The sequence below is a fragment of the Stegodyphus dumicola genome, chromosome X1 (assembly GCF_044657685.1).
Source record: "Stegodyphus dumicola isolate Sdum_Otavi_A_Nest chromosome X1, ASM4465768v1".
Classification (NCBI taxonomy): domain Eukaryota; kingdom Metazoa; phylum Arthropoda; class Arachnida; order Araneae; family Eresidae; genus Stegodyphus; species Stegodyphus dumicola.
In genome coordinates this window covers 19,261,309-19,281,104 of record NC_140780.1, presented here as the reverse complement: position 1 = coordinate 19,281,104, position 19,796 = coordinate 19,261,309, and the positions used below count along the sequence as shown (strand labels likewise).

At 33.8% G+C, this 19,796-nt stretch overlaps 1 protein-coding gene, 1 long non-coding RNA gene and 1 other non-coding gene across 4 annotated transcripts in view; 2 read left to right on the top strand and 1 right to left on the bottom strand.

Annotated features, from left to right (window-relative positions):
• LOC118185645 (uncharacterized) overlaps positions 1–19,796 on the top strand; it is a 539,917-nt gene that overhangs the window by 130,319 nt on the left and 389,802 nt on the right. The window lies entirely within an intron of this gene.
• Positions 1–19,796, bottom strand: part of LOC146993099 (uncharacterized) — a 319,314-nt gene that overhangs the window by 121,315 nt on the left and 178,203 nt on the right. The gene's annotated exons all lie outside the window — the stretch shown is intronic.
• Positions 16,616–16,689, top strand: TRNAI-GAU (transfer RNA isoleucine (anticodon GAU)). The gene has a single exon. It is a non-coding gene; the product is annotated as a tRNA-Ile (tRNA).

Sequence of the window (19,796 nt, the reverse complement as noted above, 5' to 3'; positions counted from 1 at the left end):
TTGAAACAGCAGAAGGCTATGTTAGTTTCACAGTTTATCAACTGAATTCAGGAGGAAGCTATGTTGACACCCGAGGAGCCGAATTCATCTGTGTCAAATAAACTTAGGAGCTAACTTGGCAAGCAATGTATATAAAGGTCTGAAATGACTCCATCCTATTCCAGCATTAAGTATCGTTTTCAAACAACTCTTAAATAAACGTTTGTACTTAGGTATCACAATAAAATACTATAATGAACCTTCAAAAGCTAATATTTTTCGGTATAACTGAGTTAAATTAACGGCTAAAATTCAAGTTTTATCGCAAATTATATATAAATGTAGGAAAGGCTATTAAAATCTTAGATTTTTATATGTGATCTGTTTAACTCTTAACGGCATACTCAAGAAAATTCTGCCATTTACTTAATTTCTAAAAATGCAAATTTTCTCTTTTTCATAATGTTATGGCTCAGAGAAATAATTTAAATTTGGTAACACTTGTATGAAAGGAATTTAAAAGCCATTCAAAACAACAACAGAAAAAAATTCCATCTATTTAGAGTTACTGAACAGGGTATGCAAACCTTTTGCTAATATGCTATAAATTTCTTAAAACATAGCTTGACAACACTTAATTCAGAATCTACTCATGTAACCACTACAAATGCATTAAACTGCACTTCAGTTTTTTATACTGTGAGAAATAAAGGGATTTTTATACACAACTGCGAAGTTTTGACTTACGTTTTGCTGTACAATTATTACCTTCGTTGCGAATGGAATAATTTCACTCGTCAACAAGCAGTAAAGGACTGACGTCGCGGGGTAAAATGATACGTTTAAAATCTTTAGAATGTAAAGAGCTACGTATTTTCTCTCTCGTTTCAGCATGTCTTCTTCGTATAACGATAGCACATCCGGCACGTATTCGAGAGGTCCAGGTTCCAGTATTGCTCATTTTTCACCTCTCCCGCTTCAAAAATTAGCTAATGACTCTAACATTGGCACCCTATTTAAAAAGTGGCTGACGATCATTCGCCACCACCAGGATTTGGCGATTGGGTTCCCTAATCCCCAGTCGCCCTCTAAAAGGGGGTGGTGTGGTGTATTTAATTATGGCAAAGCACACTAGGGCTATCTGCCTAAGGGGAGGGATGCCTTTCGTGGAGGACTTTCTAAGGGAAACTGGCTCGTATACACGTTACACATGGGGAAAACCACGAAAACGCCCATGCAGCCAGCCCGTTCGCGGGATTCGAACCTCGGACCGAACTACCAGTGTTCAGCGTCTTTACCGCTCGGCCGCTGGTGGGCCCCTCTAAAAGGGGGAATATATAAGGTATTTCCTCCCTCCTTCCAGTATGATCTCATTGTGTAACGGTAGCACACTCGGAACATATTAAAGAGGTACAGATTCGAGTTCCGGCGAGGATATTCCTCTTTTTTTATCCCTCCTATTTCAAAATAACCTAATGACTTTACAAAATCATCTGGAGAAATTTCCAGAAACAGGAAGTTCAAGTTAAGAGGTTATCACACATGGCTACAGTTTCTGCTAGACGGGACTTTTCCGAGAAACGAGATTCTGGTAACACTGGTTTAAACGGGAGGATTCCTAGAAAAAATAGCCCCGCCTGAAGCAAAGTCCCGTTCAGCTACGAAAACAAAGTAGCGGCTGCGCGGGATGTTTTCAAACCTCACCGAAAATGTCTCGGCTGGCCTCAATCCTAGGTAGAGACAACCAATCAGACAAAAGTTCTGCTTCTAAAGCCTCACGTGATCCCAATCTGAGCGATAATCGATTAGTGTTTGGCGTTCAAGTCTTTGTAGTAAGTAAAAATGGTAATCTAGCTACGTGGGTTTCCTGGAATTGTGCGGGTTCTGAGAATTGTCCCTTTCGACGTTAAGTCCCGCGTATCCGAAACATAATTTGATTGGGACATTACAGGAGATTGAATTGAAGAAATTTAATGGCGATGCGAAAGAATACTTGGTATTTTGAAGTCAATTTTCCAAGACCCATGAAGATGAGAGCATTCCTGAAGAGGATAAATTCTAGTAGTTGCTTCAAGCGGTAATCCCGAATTCAAAAGCAGCAAGAGTGGTGAAAAATTTCCCAGCTGTGGCTATGAGTTATCTAAATGCCATCAATCAACTCCGGGAAAGTTTCGAAGATGGAATTTACTTGTTCCAGTTTATGTGTAAATCAAACAATTAATTATGGTTATGAACAATTATGTTTCTGGACGTTTGAAAGTAGATGCATGAGCGTTGTAGGATGAATTTTCAGGAAAGTTATGAGCGTTAGGTAGTCTGGGAGAAACGCAGGGAAATTATGGTAATATTTTTACCTCTCTTTAACGGAATCATGCTTCCTCGAAGAACTCCTGATTGCTTGGGAAAGAAGATAAAAATTAAGTAAAATAAGTGAATTAGAAGAATGTTCCTTAGAAAAATTGATGAATTCGATAAATCATCTGAAGAAATTTCCAGATGATTTATCGATTCATCATTTCATCCATGAATTGATGAATTCGATAAATCCGGTGAGCGCGGGGGCCAGGGAACCAGTCCACCACCCCCAATACATCGATGCGAGAATGCTCTGTTCAAATTGCTAGGAATATCCAGTCCAAAATGAGCAGCCTCCTTATCATGTTGGAACTACATGTTCACAAGCTCTCCGTTCGTATAGCATTCCATTCTCTTCGTATGACGCCTACCGCTCGAACGAAGCAATCCTCACTTTTTACTAGCACTATCCTGTACAACACCCTCTGGCGGAGTACAGTTCGTTTCTGGGCAGGGGTTCCTATGCTGTTCTTAATCTTTATGATGTGTTCTACCTCCGCAAGAAGTTTGTCGCAACATTTACGGGACACCCTATATAATAGTTAAGGGAGTCTACTGCGGCACCGAAAGGGCCAGGTTCGAATCCCAGAGAGGGCATGGATATTTGTAAATGTATAGTGCGGCATGGAACACTCTAACTATATGGTGAACCAAAAGTCCTCTAGTGTGGTTTAGTGGAAGGGAAGAGTGATGTGAGACCTTCGGACCACCTCCCGGATGCTCTTCCTCAAAACTGGGGAGGAAAATAGAAATCCAACCTAATTGAGGCTCTACCAACCATTCTTCCATGAAATATAGGAAATTGACAACATAATTCACGTGAAACTCAAATGTCAAGATTTTGTGAATGACTATATTCTTCTTATTTTGTGAGTGTATTTGATATGCATTTATCACACTGTTTCAAGGATGTTATGGATATTCAAACACGAAATTCTTATTTACCTATCAATATTAGCATATTTGTATGAACATAGTACATACACACATATATATATATATCAATTATTTACCTATTTTTAATCTTTCATAAAGATTCGTAAATAGAATCTATAATTAATCTTAAATTGTGTATGCTATCAAGCATTTATTACTAACATTATATGAAGCATTTATAATATTATATTAAACAGTTATAACGATTATATTAATGTTTATGATTAAACAGTCGTTTAAATATTTTTGTGTCACAAATGTAAGGATGAAAATGTATGTAAAGATTCCAAAGCATCATTACTAATTATGTATTATAATTTATTACTTTAATATAAAGCACATGCTAATGAAACTCCACTTATTTTATTTTCTTTATGGCGAACACTAGCCATTTTTAGACTTTCGCCACTACTAAGGCCAGAAGTGGTGGTCGTTTAATTATGGAGGCACCTAACAGGCGGCCACCATTACCATCCTTCTCCGAGATACGAACCCGAGACCTTCGGTATCGCTGTCGGCTTCCCTAACCACTACATCGTCTGGGCGGCACTTGACTAACTTAGCTTTATTCTTTCGTAAAGTTTTATCTCTGCCATAAAATGTGGAAGATGATATTTAACTGGAAAGCAAATTTTGCCAAGGAACGTATAATGAGTTTTATTTAGAACAATTGTTAATAATGTAATCATAAAGATTTAACATGCATCGAAAATTATTATTATAAATCAAAATAAATTAATAACATTGCGAACTATTTTATTAAATTTGGGGAAGTTTGGGCATCTGTGTGTCAATCAGTTTTCATTCTTACAATAACTCTCGTTGTGTTATAAGAAGTGGAAGCATATAGTGGGAAAAATTGCAATTAAAAGGAAGAATACGAAAGCTAAAAAAGTAAGGTTGTGTTTAAAATTGAATTAATAGATACATGTACATGCTTAACTTAATGCCTTAGATATATAAAGTAAAATCAAAAAATCTAGATGCTTCTGAATTCCTTGATTTGTAGTGTCAGAACTCAGAGAAATCATTAACGTTTAGCGAATTCTGCATTTTGGAAGTACCGTGTTCAACATCTAGCTGTGGGTTTTCATCCTATAAAATTCCTTTTGCATTTTGAGGACGTTCCTCTTCACAATCTCAGAATAAGGCTGAGTTTTGCAATTATATCACATTAGTGCAGCTTAAATGAACTTAGCGTGGATTCCGAGTATACGAAAACTCTGCGAACACATTCCCAACGGCAATAGCTTCGACTCATTTTTATCCCCTTGCATCCAGGAGCTGCTTTAGCCGATGTGACCTCATTTGTTTTCAATTACAAGAACTTCATTTCATGAAAGTTCGCTTCGCATTTTTTCTTCAAAGACATGATTAACATTTTTATTGCGTTAGGACAGTTTTGATTTTGCACCGAAATGACATTTTCTGAAGTTAAATTTTTATTTGACAGCCGAGTTTGCATTTGATTTTCAAACATTTTGTTGCAATTATTTTATTTCTTCTTAGCGAAACAAAATTGCTTGCTCTGAAATTTTTAATAACTGAATCTTTGAAACGCCTTCCTGTTTTAAGATTAATTTAGCCATTTCGTACTAGGTTGTCAGAAACAATTACTAAGAATTTTTAATAGATGATGTAGTTTCAAAATAAGTATTGGACTAGACTAAGCCAAATCTGTTACACTTACCATAAGCAGATACCATAAAATTACATACACTTGCGAGATTAGGGCAAGATAATCATTGCATTTTAAATGGGAACTGTTATGTTCCTGATACCATTTCGAGCTGATATTAATCTAATACATTCGAATGTTCTCAATTTTAAATCAGTGGGGAATTCAAAAGCATTCAAATTATTCAATACTTCAAAAAATTAGCATTGTTATTAAAAACCCCTTTTATATATATACTTACATCAGTTATATTTCCATTTACGTTTAGTCGATTTCGCGTAAATGAAGAAACGATGAAAAAATAGCTACAATTATGTCATTCAAAAGCTATAAATTTTCAAAATCACGTATAAAATGCAAAAGCATGCCTTTAACCACTTGCGCTACGATTAAACTTCACAGTTGCGGTGCCGTGCGCTACAATATAAAAGCAGTAAAGTGTCTCATTTACGCCGCTCCGTGTCTGCGAATGCAATCCAGAGCCGTAACTCGAGAAATAAACTGTTTGAAATTAATCATTTCTTGACTTAATTAATAACTTCGGACGAATGGTAATATATTTCACAGAGAAAACCTTTTTAATTAACAACGAACTTATTTATTTAGCATTCTAAACGTTACAAAAAGAATAACATTCCATGAGTTATCAAGCTCAAAGAAATATATAAAAAACATAACAGTTGCCAGAAAAAATCTACATTATAATGCCACAAAATATCTACATTATTAACATATTGTGTATTAACTGAGTTCTTGTACGTTCCTAAACATAAACAATCTCGTTGTTAGACGACGTGTGCACCACGTTATCTTCATTTTTGCGATAAATGCCTATCGACGTGGCGTTCACGTCGCTCGCGGTTTGAGACAAAAGCGTCTCGACGTGCGCGGCACGTCTTTTTAGTGCAAGTGGTTAAAGACATATTTCAAGAAACTATCTTACTTTTTCTAATACGCTCATAGATCATAGACTGTGGAGTGGTTGGCAACGGCTCTCTAGTTATTTGTACTCGTAGTTCCATTTTCGTTTTCTTCATTAAAAGTTGGCCACAAGCAGTAGCTTACTTAGTAGCATTTTAGTAAGATACATAAATGAGACGTTACAGTCTTCTGGTTTCTGGAACGAGTGTAAGTTCAAATTCTTTTGGAATGAATTTCGTTTTCTGACAGTTTTTACGTAAAAAGCCTTCGTTGTAGAAGCATTTCATAATTGCATATGCAGTAACTTTTTTTCAAGTTTACCAATAGCGGTGCATCAAAGTTCATTTTAGAATTTGAATCGATGCTACACAAACATTTCAAAATTGCTTACCGACAATATAAATATTTGAGAATGTGAAAGGTAATTTGATTCCCAAATTCCATTTCGAAAGTCATATTACGAAATATATTACGAAAGAACGTAATGTTGATGCATTTTGCGTCAATAATACCATGATGGACGGTACAATTATCCGCAAAGATAAAACTTTCCCATTAACGCTGCAGAATTATTTATCTGGTTCTTCCAGGCAATTTATTAGTCATTCAAGGTTCTCTGATAAATTTTCGTTAAGCGTTATTTGTTTCACAGGACAGGTTTCCTACCACTGAAAAGCGATAGTTTCTATAATCGTCAGAAAGACCTCGTCTCTCTTTCTTTGCTGTTTCTGTCAGTATTGTACGTTTCACCTTCAAAAATTAAAGTTTCATCTAGTGTGCACAATATTAAAGACTTATTTCGTTTACATAAGAAATATTTCCGCATTCATAATTTGAAATATGTTCAAAACCACTCGTTTGCCTTTTCTGCATTTACTGATGCGTTTTCATTGCAGTTTGTTTTACAGGTTACGTTATTTCTAGTTTCAAAATTATTAAAATATCTTAAGCTTGCTATAAGATCACTAATTTATATTTTCTTGGATAAACCTCAGCTTTGACCCATACTACTAGATTCCTGAAAACTATGTTATATGACTGTTTAAAACACTTCAAACTCCACACGTAAATCTCAGGACAATCAACCTTCTCTTTTGTTTTCCGATTCTTTCTTCTCACGCCATTCTATTAAAGATGATTACAGCTTTGTTATTTAAAATGTTTATAAAAGACTAGGAGGTAAGTCACAATCCTTATCAATAGGACTCTTCCTTGGCTCCTTCTGCACTTCATTAATTAACCAGATTTTGCCCACTAGTGTTACCTTATCGTATGATCCACGTTTTAACGTGGTACTAAAAAATTAGCAAAACTATTCCACATTCTTAAGACTGACTTAAATGATTATGTATTTATAAATTTCTTGTAGCATATTAGACTATTAGTAACCCGAAATGATAAAATTAAATATCAGATGGGAAACCTACACCTATATTCTATTTAAATATAAGAAATTAATGAAAACATAACTGAGCAGTGTTATCAGAATTATAAAGTGATAAACTGGAATGTTGGACTAACTGAGTTCGAATTTTTAATACACGAGAGATACGAGAAGATAGTATAAGCTAATCGTTTTTCACCAGCTAGAAACCGAAACCTTTTAAAATTATATTTTTTCGTAAAAATTAAATGTATTGATTCAATAATAATAATTACCGTATATTCTGGAGTATAATGCGCACTTTCAATACAAAAAATAATATTGAAATTTACGGTTGCGCGTTATACGCCAGGTATAATGCGCATTATACGCCTGGGTTATACGCCTTATACGCTGGGTATAAAAGTGAAAGATTTAAAAATAAAGAATGAGCCTAAAAATTATATTTTTATATATACCTAAATGTTGTTTATTTAAAAAAAGATGACATACCTAACGAACTTAAAAATTATAATTATCGGATAACATAAAATTCTTCGTCTTATGTTATAACTTCACAATTACTGTTACTCTAATCCATAAATAGAAAATCATCTTCCGTTCCATCTAGATTGTTAGATATACTGCACTTTTTAAATTTTTGAATTATGTTGGATATAATTCCATTCCATGCTTTTATTATGTACTCACACACTATTTCTAAACTAGCACGATGCATTTGGTCTCCTTTTGTAAATGTTTGTTCACCTTTTAACATACACGTATTCCACTCTCTTTTTAGTAAATTTTCTTTGAATGGTTTATTGATGCACACATGTAAAGGCTAAATTAATGGCCTTAGTCCGCCTGGAATAACTGCCATGTCTGTATTGTCCCCTTTGAATAATTTCTTCGTATTATTCGTTAGATGAGATCTGAACATGTCCCAGACTGAAGGACTTTTTAGATTATTTAAGGCAAAAAGGGCGCTTTTGCCAAACACTTCTTATCCACAATTTCACACCGGTTTCGTCGGCCCATCCTTTCTTGTGATTATGAAAGAAAATACCATTTGGTAAATTACATTTGGGAATTCGTCCTTCTTTTAAAAATAACCATGGGTTTTAATTTTGAACAGTCCGTTAAGCTGGAAAGCTCTGCGGTGATTTAAAATATACTTTATGCTATTAAAAAAAAAGAACATTAGATAGTTTTACTTATATTTTATCTCCAGTGGTTGTAAATTAATCGTTGTAGGAGAGTGTGTTTAGCCATTTGGAATACCTGTTATTCCTAATGATAAGAAGAGCTTCATTCAGTGTTGTAGAGTCATTAGGTTTATCGATACAAGATACGTGGAAAACGTGAAATGCTCCCGAAAGGAATTGAACTGCGGACGATCTCCGGACTACGCGTTGGACATGCTTCCAGTTATACCACGAAGGCACGCAGAAAGGAGGGAGAAAATACTTTGATACTTGTTTGTTAGGCTGGCCTCAGCGCAATACCTATCGCGCTCTTGCCAGCACTTTAATTATCCCTTGGTAGGGCAAACCTTTCATGAAGACCTTCATGTGGTAAACTCTGTGAGTAATGGAAATTAGTTATAAATTAAGCCCATGCCTGTAAGAATTGTACGGAATATACATAGGAAATACCTTACATAGTCCCCCTTTTAAAGGGGTTTCTTGGTGATGGCGAATTATCAACCACAATCTTTTAGTTGGGGGATATTTGTACAGTTTGTTATATTTAGTATTTCTGATCGCCTAATTAACGCATCGGGAGTCCTTCCGAATACATTACAAAAAATACAGAGCTCATGATGTAAGGAAATATAGTATTCGCTTTGGGCTCAAAGACTGTAATTTTCTGAAAATAATTCTGATTAAATAATTACTAAGATAAATTCTTAAAGACAAAATAATATCATGATAGTAAAGATGATACTCTTTTTAAAAAACGAGAGCAAAAATCTAAATATAATTTCACAGTACAGATTAAAAATATCACCCAAATGCTTATTTTAATGCTTGATATCAAATGACTGTATACGTAAAATTAAGAATCAAAAGCGGAACAGTGTTGTCGCGCATGTATCAGTCGCTTAGGCACGGATTTAATAAGGAGGGCGCAGAAAATAATTAATTAATTAAAAATGCTAACAAACCCTGTATTTTTAGACGTGAGTTTCAAAACATGAAGTTAGGTATTACATACATATCTGTTAAAATACTTAATAAAGATATTATCTAGAGTTTTTCTTTTAAAAATGTATATTCGTTTTAGAAATTTAATTTTTCTTTTAGATTTGTATTAATATGTTTATCATTTTTAAGAAGTATTAAATGGTATTTGGTTGAAATATATTTGCTAACTAATTAAGTGATAGAATAAAAAGAATTAAATGCTGAACTGCTTAACTCCGTTTTTTTTTTTACATTTTTACATTTTTGTTTGCAGTTACTGAAACATAATATTAGTTTGATGACTGTATTACGTTCTTATTTGCGCTCTTGTTGAAAAATATTTCCTTTTTTCCCTTCTCCCTCACACTATCTTCAGCAGCCATCTATAGTAACTATTTTCTAAGAGAAAATCCAAGAAATTGAAACTACTTGGAGAGAAAAGTTCATTGTTTTCCTGTGTTCACATTTCCCAGACATTTTCTCATTACCTCAGAAGGAGCAGTTTTAAATTTCTGAAGATCTTTCCATTCCATAAAAAGAATTCTTTGATTCTCAGCAAAACTCAAAATTGTGTTAGAAAGTCTACTGAGTTCAGCTTTAGTCTGCGAGAAGAATATTTTAAACTGAGGGTAATTATGAATTTTTTTATTTTTTTACTACGACATTTCAAATGCATGGAACTACGTTTATTGCGGAAAGTATTCATTATTATACCTATAGAGAAAAAATATATTGGTAAATAGTTAACTTCTTAGGAATTCGTATCTAACAGGAAGTAACACATCCTCGTAGAATCACAGAAAATTCATCAAATTTATTGAAATAGGTTTAAATATTACAAATAAGAGTGCTTCTCTGTTCTTTTGTATTACAATCAGTGGTACATATTAGATGTTGTTAATATTAATCTAGCCACCCTTTTTATCTCTAAAAAACTGAAAATTAACTCCTTTTAATTAGAAAATGAAAAAAAAATTAAATCTTCCAGAATTCTACATGAGAGTGGTATCACTATGAGGGATATCCTTCTAACTAATTGTTGTTGTGTTGTGACTTATCTCACTTCTCTGTCACTGACAGTAACATCAGTACAAGCCCACGAAATTCATCGTGGCAAGGAGAGCAAGATTACGCCTGTTGTTGGCTAGAGCATTTCAGCAACATGCAGGTAACAGTACGACTTCGCTCTGTTCTACCCAAATTTTTGATGGAGAGCAACCCGGGGAAGACGGGTCTTCCACCCCTCTTGCCCTACCACCAATCTCTCGAGAGGACTTTCGGCTCGCTGCATATTTGAAGTGCCCCTTGCCCCATACACACTATATCTTTACAAACGTCCTTGCCTTCTCCTGGATTCGATCCGGGCCCTTCGGCTCGGCATTCAGCGTCGCTAACAACTATCTCGATTGGGCGGTGGGTAAGTTCTTCTAATTCAAATCCGTTTCACTTGAACTATGTTGTTGTTGTCTTGTCCATGTATTTCATGGAAGAATGGTTACCAGAGCCTCAATGAGGTTGGACTTCTACTTCCCATACTAATTTTGGGGAAGAGCATCCCGGGAGGTGGTCTAAGGGTCTCCCATCCCTCTTCCCTTCCACCAAACTACACTAGAGGACTTTCGGCTTCCCATGTGTTTAGAGTGAACCCCATGCCGCAAAGATACTATACATTTACAAACATTCATCCGGGATTCTAATCCGGAAATTTCGGTATAGCAGTAGGCTTCCCTAACCACTATACCGTCTGGGCGGCTTCTACCTAATTAATTACATTTGCCAACCACTCACCCTCAAACATTACCCTATCTGTAGCTGAGATTTATTTTTGTTATCTTAAACTGAATATCATAACAACAGCCGTAAACAATGAAATATATTACCCTGACTATATTTTATCACCACCTGTGAATTAATGTAAAATAATGCAAGCACAAAAATAAAAGTTTCCTTTACTTACAGGTACTAGTTCGAACGCACAACAGTTTAACTGGATACAACACTAGGGCTTCTACTTAAAGCTTCAAATACCAAATGAGTCGAACAATGTACTTTACTAAATTTTACAATTACCAAAACTAGCCAAACTTTAAAAAAGCCGACTTAAAGACCAAACTTTAAAAGTAATCGTCGCGACGATTACTTTTAATCTAACAAAGGCTTCTGCGGCAATGCGTGATGGCGGTCATAGAAACGACTACGTGTCATTCCGCTTATTTATCCTTCCTCTCAATTTACACTTCATGCTTATCATACAATCTGCACAAGACATCTGGATTAAGCGAGTATGTAACGAAACAAGGCATACAGGAAAGGCTCAAAAAATGAACTGAGGCAGTAACACTTATTAAATTTCAATAGTTAAATAAATTATAGTACTGAAATGTAATGTCGCGATATTTGGGTGGGGTAAAATCGCTAATATTTTTATTTTTACTAAACCTAATGTTATCGAACCTTTTATGCTTTAATTTACAAGTATTATTAAACCCTTATTCCATTTTAATTTTAATTCCTTATTAAATACATCCTATTTGCTCACTTTTCACTTAAATATATTGAAAGAAAATGTTTGAAAATAATCGGACTTCAGATATACGTCACAAAAGCTATTTTATTAAATTTTATCATTATTCGTTATATTCGGCTGCTAGACTTCAGGCTAAAGTTTACTCGAAGAATTTATTTTTAAGTTTAAAGTCCTAATCAAAAATTTTAGTTATCTTTGGCTTATCTTGTAAACTAAGTTATTTAAAACTAATGCTATTATTTGAAGAACTTTACTTACAATTTGTTCTGTTTTGGCTGTGCGATGTTTTATAGTTATTTATTAAATCTATGTTCTTTTATGAAGAATGTTATCTTTCTAGAAATTTGGAACTTTGTAATTAAATTGATTACTTTTAGCATATGACTTTTCTTCAGATTTAACCGTGTAATTTTTACTTAAGCTTTAATTGAAAAAATTGCTTTTGAACTGCTTCTCTTGCTGCACCTAAATAATGCCTGAGAAATGTATCTCAAAACTATTCTATTTAAAATCTGAAAATTTTCTTCGCTCTTGTAGCGTGATAATTTTTACATCGTATAAAAGAAAAACTGAAATTATACATTTTTGCTCTTTTCTAGATATTCAAGGTGCTTTCAGTCTCCTTTAAAATTTAGTAGAATTATAAATATCAAACTATATTTACTGGAATAAATTAACACCTAACAGTAACATTCTTTCGCACACTAACTCATATTTGGCAGCATGGTTTACTTTTCCGCGATTATATTGTTTCAAGAGAACGAGTGCCTAAAAACGAAATTGATAACTTTATCAGGACTCTTTGGAAGATGCAGTTTTCAGTAACGAGTACTGTATATCAACTATACTAAAATACTTAGCTTACTAAATGCATCCTTTTGCTCCAGTTTTTGTGTAAACATTGTTAACCTTCTTTGAACTTTATTTTAGTCTTCAGGGCAATGGATTAGTATTTCATATTTCAAATTTTAAGTAAAATAAATACTACTCTAAGGTATTTCTCCTGCTTTCTTAGCGTGTCTTCGTGGTGTAGTGGTCTGCATATTGGGCCGGTATTCCAGAGGTCTGCGGTTCGATTCCCGGCGAAGGCTTTTGCTAATTTTTCATCTCTCCGGTTTCCAAAAAAAAAAATACCTAATGTCTCTACACTATAAATACTATCTTTTAACAAATTATAGTCCACATGACAAATGATTTATTTTCAGAGATGTACGTTTATGAATAATAAATCTGAAGACTCATAAATTTCAAGCTTCCCTTCGTTATTTTCTGTTATGCCTTTTTCAGCCTCTTAGCAAGGAACATTGATTTATGATTGAACCTTCTAATCTCACTGGAAAACGTATGTTATTTTAAGAGCACCTTTGAAGATTTAGAATCATTGAATATTTTTGAGGGAAGAAAACCATTTTATAACTTAAATCAAAGAGAAAATATTTCACATTAGTGCAGTATTTCGGAATTTTTATAATTTTATAGAGTCTCGTTTTCTTAGGTAGCATAAACAAACGAGCTCTGAAAAGAATGCATGCGGAATTATCATCAGGTCCTAAAACAACAGACAAAGTCAGAAGAAGAATGTAAAGAACCCTTTATTCAATCACAAATAGTTGCACGAATGGCCCCACTCGGGCTTTCATAAGCCAACACTTCTGACTTAACTTAAAGAAGTAATGTTGAACCCTTTATTTCACTTGGCATCAAACACACTTACTTTTTAACGCTACAATAACCGTTTGTAATCCGTCCTTAGCAACTGTCCACCAGTGTATGTATATGTAAAAATACATAAATAGGAAAAGGAATACAATTAAAATCTGATTCAATGTCGTCAAGTGAAAGTAGATCAGATTCAATTGAATTCCTTTCTGTTGTTTTCGGGATTTCTTCTGGTTTGGAAACAGTTAATAGTTTTTTTTTTTTTTCATTTTATTGGGAGATTTGGGGATTTTATTGGTTTTGAATTTCATATCTTTATGGATTTAATTCTAGATTTCTTACTAGTTTCTCTATATACATATACTTATAAATTATACACTATATATCTATATATAGATATTATAAATCTATATATATTATTATATATCTAGATATAGATATTATAAATCTATATATATTATTATATATCTATATATAGATATTATAAATCTATATATAGATATTATAAATCTATATATATTATTATAAATCTATATATATTATTATATATCTATATATAGATATTATAAATCTATATTATTATATATCTAGATATAGATATTATAAATGTCTATATATAGACATTTATAAATTATACACTATTGATCTATATCTATATACACATATCTATATCTATATATAGATATATGTTCTGTGTGTGTGTGTATTATATACTATATGTACTTCTTTTAAAGAGGTTGTAAGGTATTTTATATTAATTAATCAGTTATTAGGATTTAAGTCTTTACCATAACTTCTCCTTTCTGTATACCTAACTACAATGCAAACTAGATTTCTGTATATTTAAGCTTAGCGTTTAAATTTTTAGCATATAATAATCGCGTCATGCGGTTGCTCTACTTAAATATTTTATTCCTGTTTTAGCATCTCGTTGGCCGATGTTTAAATCTCGCGTCGATAAAATAGTTGAGGCAGCTTAAATTAGTCTATTTTATGCGCAGTCTCAGACTATGTTTCTAAGTTCGAATTTAACTTTTTGTTATGTTAATTTAAATATCCGTAAGCAGTGGAAGTTCCATCTGTAGCATAAGTTGTCTCTATTCTGTTGTTAAGCTTTTGACTAATTAAAAAGGCTGTTTTAATCTTCTTCAGTATTTTATGAGTTGTTTAAGACAATAATTATTTATTAGTTTAGTAGTATCTGCAATCTGCTTCCAGTTTATGTTAGGATTTCTATTTTAACTGAAAGCAGTCCTTACTGTTTCCAAATAAAATTGAAATTCTAAAAGGTTACCGTCTCTTAGAATTTTTTTTTCATATGTTAAAACACCGTATTCTTGGAATTATTTTTCTTGACAAGAATTTAACAAAAAAATATCATAAGCTCCATTCGTATTTTTATCGACACGAGTTATATTAGGGAATAAATGATCATTTAAATTTTATTTCCCCAACGCACTTTATATATAAATTATTTAAGAATAAAATAAATAACTAATATCAGAAAGTTCTTTGAAATTCATTCATTCTCATAATAATTATTCGAGTTCAATTGGTATTGTTTGAAATTTGTCATAGGTTGTGGTTTGTTAACGCAAACTTTCAAGGTTTACAAAAGCAGTACATTTTTAAAACTTAATTGACCATTATATATTTTGGCTACTTCTTGGTATTTAAATTATTTCTCTTTTTTCAAAGCAGTTTCTTGAAAACCAATCTGAAGATTCATGTACGTGCATGATAACGAATTTAAAAACAATCTTCTGCTTATTCAAATGTTTTTATGGATTCAAAAACAAATTTCAACACTTTCGCTTTGCAAAGTATTTCACTTTTTATAATAAGATATGGGGCAGAGGTTTTAGTTTCAGTTGTCGCATCTTCAGAGGCAGTTAAGACCCTCTTAATTCAGTTAAACTGGGTACGAAAACATTGATTCAAAGGGAAGAAACTTAATTAAGTCAACATCCTAGACACACACTCTACAGCCTCCAGCACCTTTTCCATTTACCCAAAGCAAGTCGAGATCCTTTTGTTTACTTTGCCGCGCAACACGTAGATTATCTAATAAATCAGATGGCTTCAACAAAGTAACAAAATAAAATGCGTATGGGGACGCTTTATTTAACTTTTCTTTTTACCTTAATTAATTAGATTTTCATCTTCCTTCTCAATCTGGAATCAAAGAAGGATTTTGGACTTGTTTTGTCTCCACGCGAAGCTTTGATATCCGCAGCTTCATCGAGATATTTTTCTCTTCTTTCAGAAATATCTTTCCAAATTTAGAGAATTTATTTTGAATCGGCTTTACGAAGTTTTTCAAAGCAAAGTCTTGAGCTATCAGGAAATTGGAAAGCACCCCTTTTTCCAAAATTTTATCTTATTTGATTAATGCACTTCGTTACTTCAAATGGAATGCTTTATCAAGGCGAGAAGGATTTCATTCTTTTGATTAAAATTGCCGAGCAATAATGAGCGTTATAAATTTTATTGCAAGATATTTTATACTGTCATAGATAACACTATGAGAAATTTAATTAGCGAATCCTGGCACTACTGGTATGTTTTCTAAGAGTATAATGCTATAAGGTAACTGCTTTTTTACATGCAGAATATGCTCACATGCTGCCGTTCTACTGACAGCAGTTTAAAAAATGCTTCGTAAATTTCCTTACCATTTACTAATCATTTGACGTTTACTTCTTTTTCGCACAAAATGCTCACAGTTTATATCTCTTATCTGAAAAGTGAATAATTTTTCCTTTTACTGATAACAACAATAATAACAATTTTAACAATAGAAATTCTCGCTGAAAAATGATTTCAAGCTTACTGATCGCTTACGCATTTTATCCATGATTTTTTGTTCATTTATATGTTCATAAATTTATATTATAAACAAAATTTTCTCTTCAAAATCATAATCTTCTATTTTCATTAGTTCGTTTTTTAAAATATTGCTTCTTTTAAATTTACCTTATAAGGTATTTCTCCCACTTTCCTAGCGTGCCTTCATGGTGTAGTGGTTCTGCACGCTGGGTCGATATTCCAGAGGTCCGTGGTTCGATTCCCGGTGAAGGCGGTTGCTAATTTTTCATCTTGCCTGCTTCCAAAAATACCCAATGTCTCTACAACCTCAAGGACAACTCAGTCAAATTCTGGGATGGCGTAAGAGTGTCTCGTATGTTTGGTTAAATCAAATAATCTAATTCTTTTATATATGTAATTTGCGAAAAACTCCTTGTAACATGCTAAGTAACTTGCTATATTTAACTCCGAGAAGGCTGTGTGGGAAATTCGTAATGTGCACACACTACCACTCAATCACTCAGGCAAACGTTCTGTTGGATTGTGAAATAAATGGTTTGTGGTAAATAATAACTAAGGTTTTACTTTATTAACCCATCCCCCCCGGGATGGGTTAATAAAGCTCTGCGAACTACAGGCTACAGGCTCTGCGAACTCTGCGAACTCTACAGGCTCTGCGAATAGAACTCTGCGAAGCTACAGGCTAGGATCTGTACCTAGGCAGTCTCGGCCACGGGGGTATAAAATTTATGAACTTGGTGGTTCTGAAGGCTCTGGGAAAGGTCACTTATTGGCCGGCCTCGGAGTCTGGCACGTCCTAGCGGGGCGTGGTACTAGTAGCCCGGAGGTCTCCCCCGGGATCGCTGGGTAATGTCCCGCTGCGACGGGCTCGCCCAAGCGACTGGTAGGAGCATTAGACGACCGGTGCTGCCTGGTGTCATATCCAGGTGGTGCGCTGCTCCCTTGGAGGGTAATAGTGGAGGTTAAACCTCCACGACGACCTTATCTTTATTAACCCATTATCATATTATTTTATCAGCACTGTCTCCTCTACTTTCTTCGGCTCCCACATAATACAACTTAGTTAACGCGTATATAAAAGTGGGGTTCTTAAAGTTAGAGAAGTTGGTAACAACGCTGACCTATGCGATACTTCTCGACCTGCATATTAGAATTTTTTTAATCGGTTTAACCTTTTTCTCGCTGCGTTGCTCGCGTATTTAGAAAGTCTGTGCCAAAACTGATAGAACTTTGCTTTGTAAATTTCGAGAGATAAATACTTAAACTTTACTTTAATAGTTTTATCTTAGTTTAGGTACTGCAAGTAGCAGAAACTGATTCGTAAGCATAAGTTATGCATTTGTTTAAAATTTTAATGAAAAAATACATTTAAGCATTCTTTTATTAAGGCGGCGTGATAAGTTATCTGACAATCTCCCAAGGAACCAAAGTTAATTTAATGAGTGGTTCCCTATGACATAAAAGTAATTATTTAATAATTTTAAGCATTACAGGTTATTTGGATAGTTAATAGTGATTAATATTTCTCTAGGAGCATGGATTTTCCTGAAGCTGTGTGCACGAAATAGTAGGAACTACGTCGATTATTATCTCTAAGGCTATGTAGTCGTATTTAATATCCCGTTTTCATCTGTTTGTTGACTGTGGGATTACGCATAAGCTATCATCTGGTGGTGTGCTTCATAGATTCGAAAGACCATATATTTACAAGAATGTTTTCGAGAGAACAATTAGGCTGACTCAGATGCTGTTCGGAAACATGGCCAGTATTTCGGTGTCAATATTTTATTTTTTTTAATAACGACATTATGAAATGATTTTAATAAGCAATAAAACAAAACCCAAAATTCAGTATGATCATGTACTTTCACTGGTATTGCCAATTATAAAATTTAAAGGTGAATGCATTCTGTAGATAATGACTTCTCATACTCAAATATGGAAATCGTTCCTCGTGGCTCTGAAAGGCGCGTGTTATGTAATAGTAATGATATCTATTACGATTTGCGACTGAGAACATGTTCATAAATACTGCCTAAATGAGACTTATCACTAAAGAATACGAATTTCTGTCTATTTGCCGGGAGATTTTTCTTTAATACATCGCAGAAACTCTGGATCGCAAGTTTTCAGTCTATGTAATGTATCTTCTTCGGACAATGTGCCCATCGCAAACCATGGCGCCCCAGTAATTTTATTTTTAAGGTGTACAACTGTATGTCCTTTAACAAGTTGTACACCTGTCATTTCGAGAAATGTGTCTTTATTATGAAATAAAACCCAAATTATGCATCCGTTAGACAAAATTTCAAGCAAAAAAAAAAAAAAAAAAAAATTAAATAAAAAGCAAAAGCCCAGTTTAGGGAGCTTGTTTTATTTGGCTGCATAAATATATGTAACAGAATCGGACTGAGATTAAAACAACGTTCAGAATTCAGTGTATGTTGACCATGTATCATGCACAGCCCATTGATCATTTTGATAAATATTTTCCAGCAGTGGTTAATCAGTACAAACGGATCAAAACCTTTTCATTACTGTGTGTCTACCCGCTAAAACTCTTGTAGAAAAAAGCTACTTAGTTAAATTCTGTATTAAAATTTAAAGTTCCTACGTATTTCTTAATTTTGCTCTTGAAATTGCTATAGCAAAGTATTAAGGAGAAAAAATCTGGATTTTGTAGTGGAATCTAAAAATATTGCATGACTAGTCGGACGTAAAATTTCGTAAAATACTTCCGTCACGGTAAGAATGAATAACTGTCAGAATTTTATTTCTTCGGATGGATGAGGGAGTACTATGCTCACATGAAAAGGGATTTTGATCTAAAAGGATAAACAGATATTAATTTTATGTAGAGTTTTTGTCAAAAGTGTTTAGAAAGCTATGTTCTAGAAGATGCGATAGAGTCAGTAAAAATCCATTTAAAGTACACCATAAATTCAGGCTTGATTTACGCAACTTAACATTGGGTGGCAATAAGGTGAAAGATGGCATTATAAAATTTGAATTTTGTCCCACTATTCCAGTTATTCCGGTTATAGTTAGTGTCGGGATAGAATATTTTTACCTACAAAATTTCTGAAATGCCTGTCCCATTAAACACGTTGTTCTTTAATTAATTGGGTCTGGACACAAGGAATGAAAAAGAGTTCTGCCCGACAACTCTCTAGAAGAAATAGTCTAGTCGAGCAGATCACATTAAGTAGGCATTTTTAATTGCAACGTTATTGTTTCTGTGTTCATACGCCTCTTATACTATCACAGCATCACATATCTCCATTGCACCTACAAACTGTTTTCACTGCCTAGCCATGGAATGCTTTACACCAGCTATTCTCAATCGGTGATAAGCAAGAG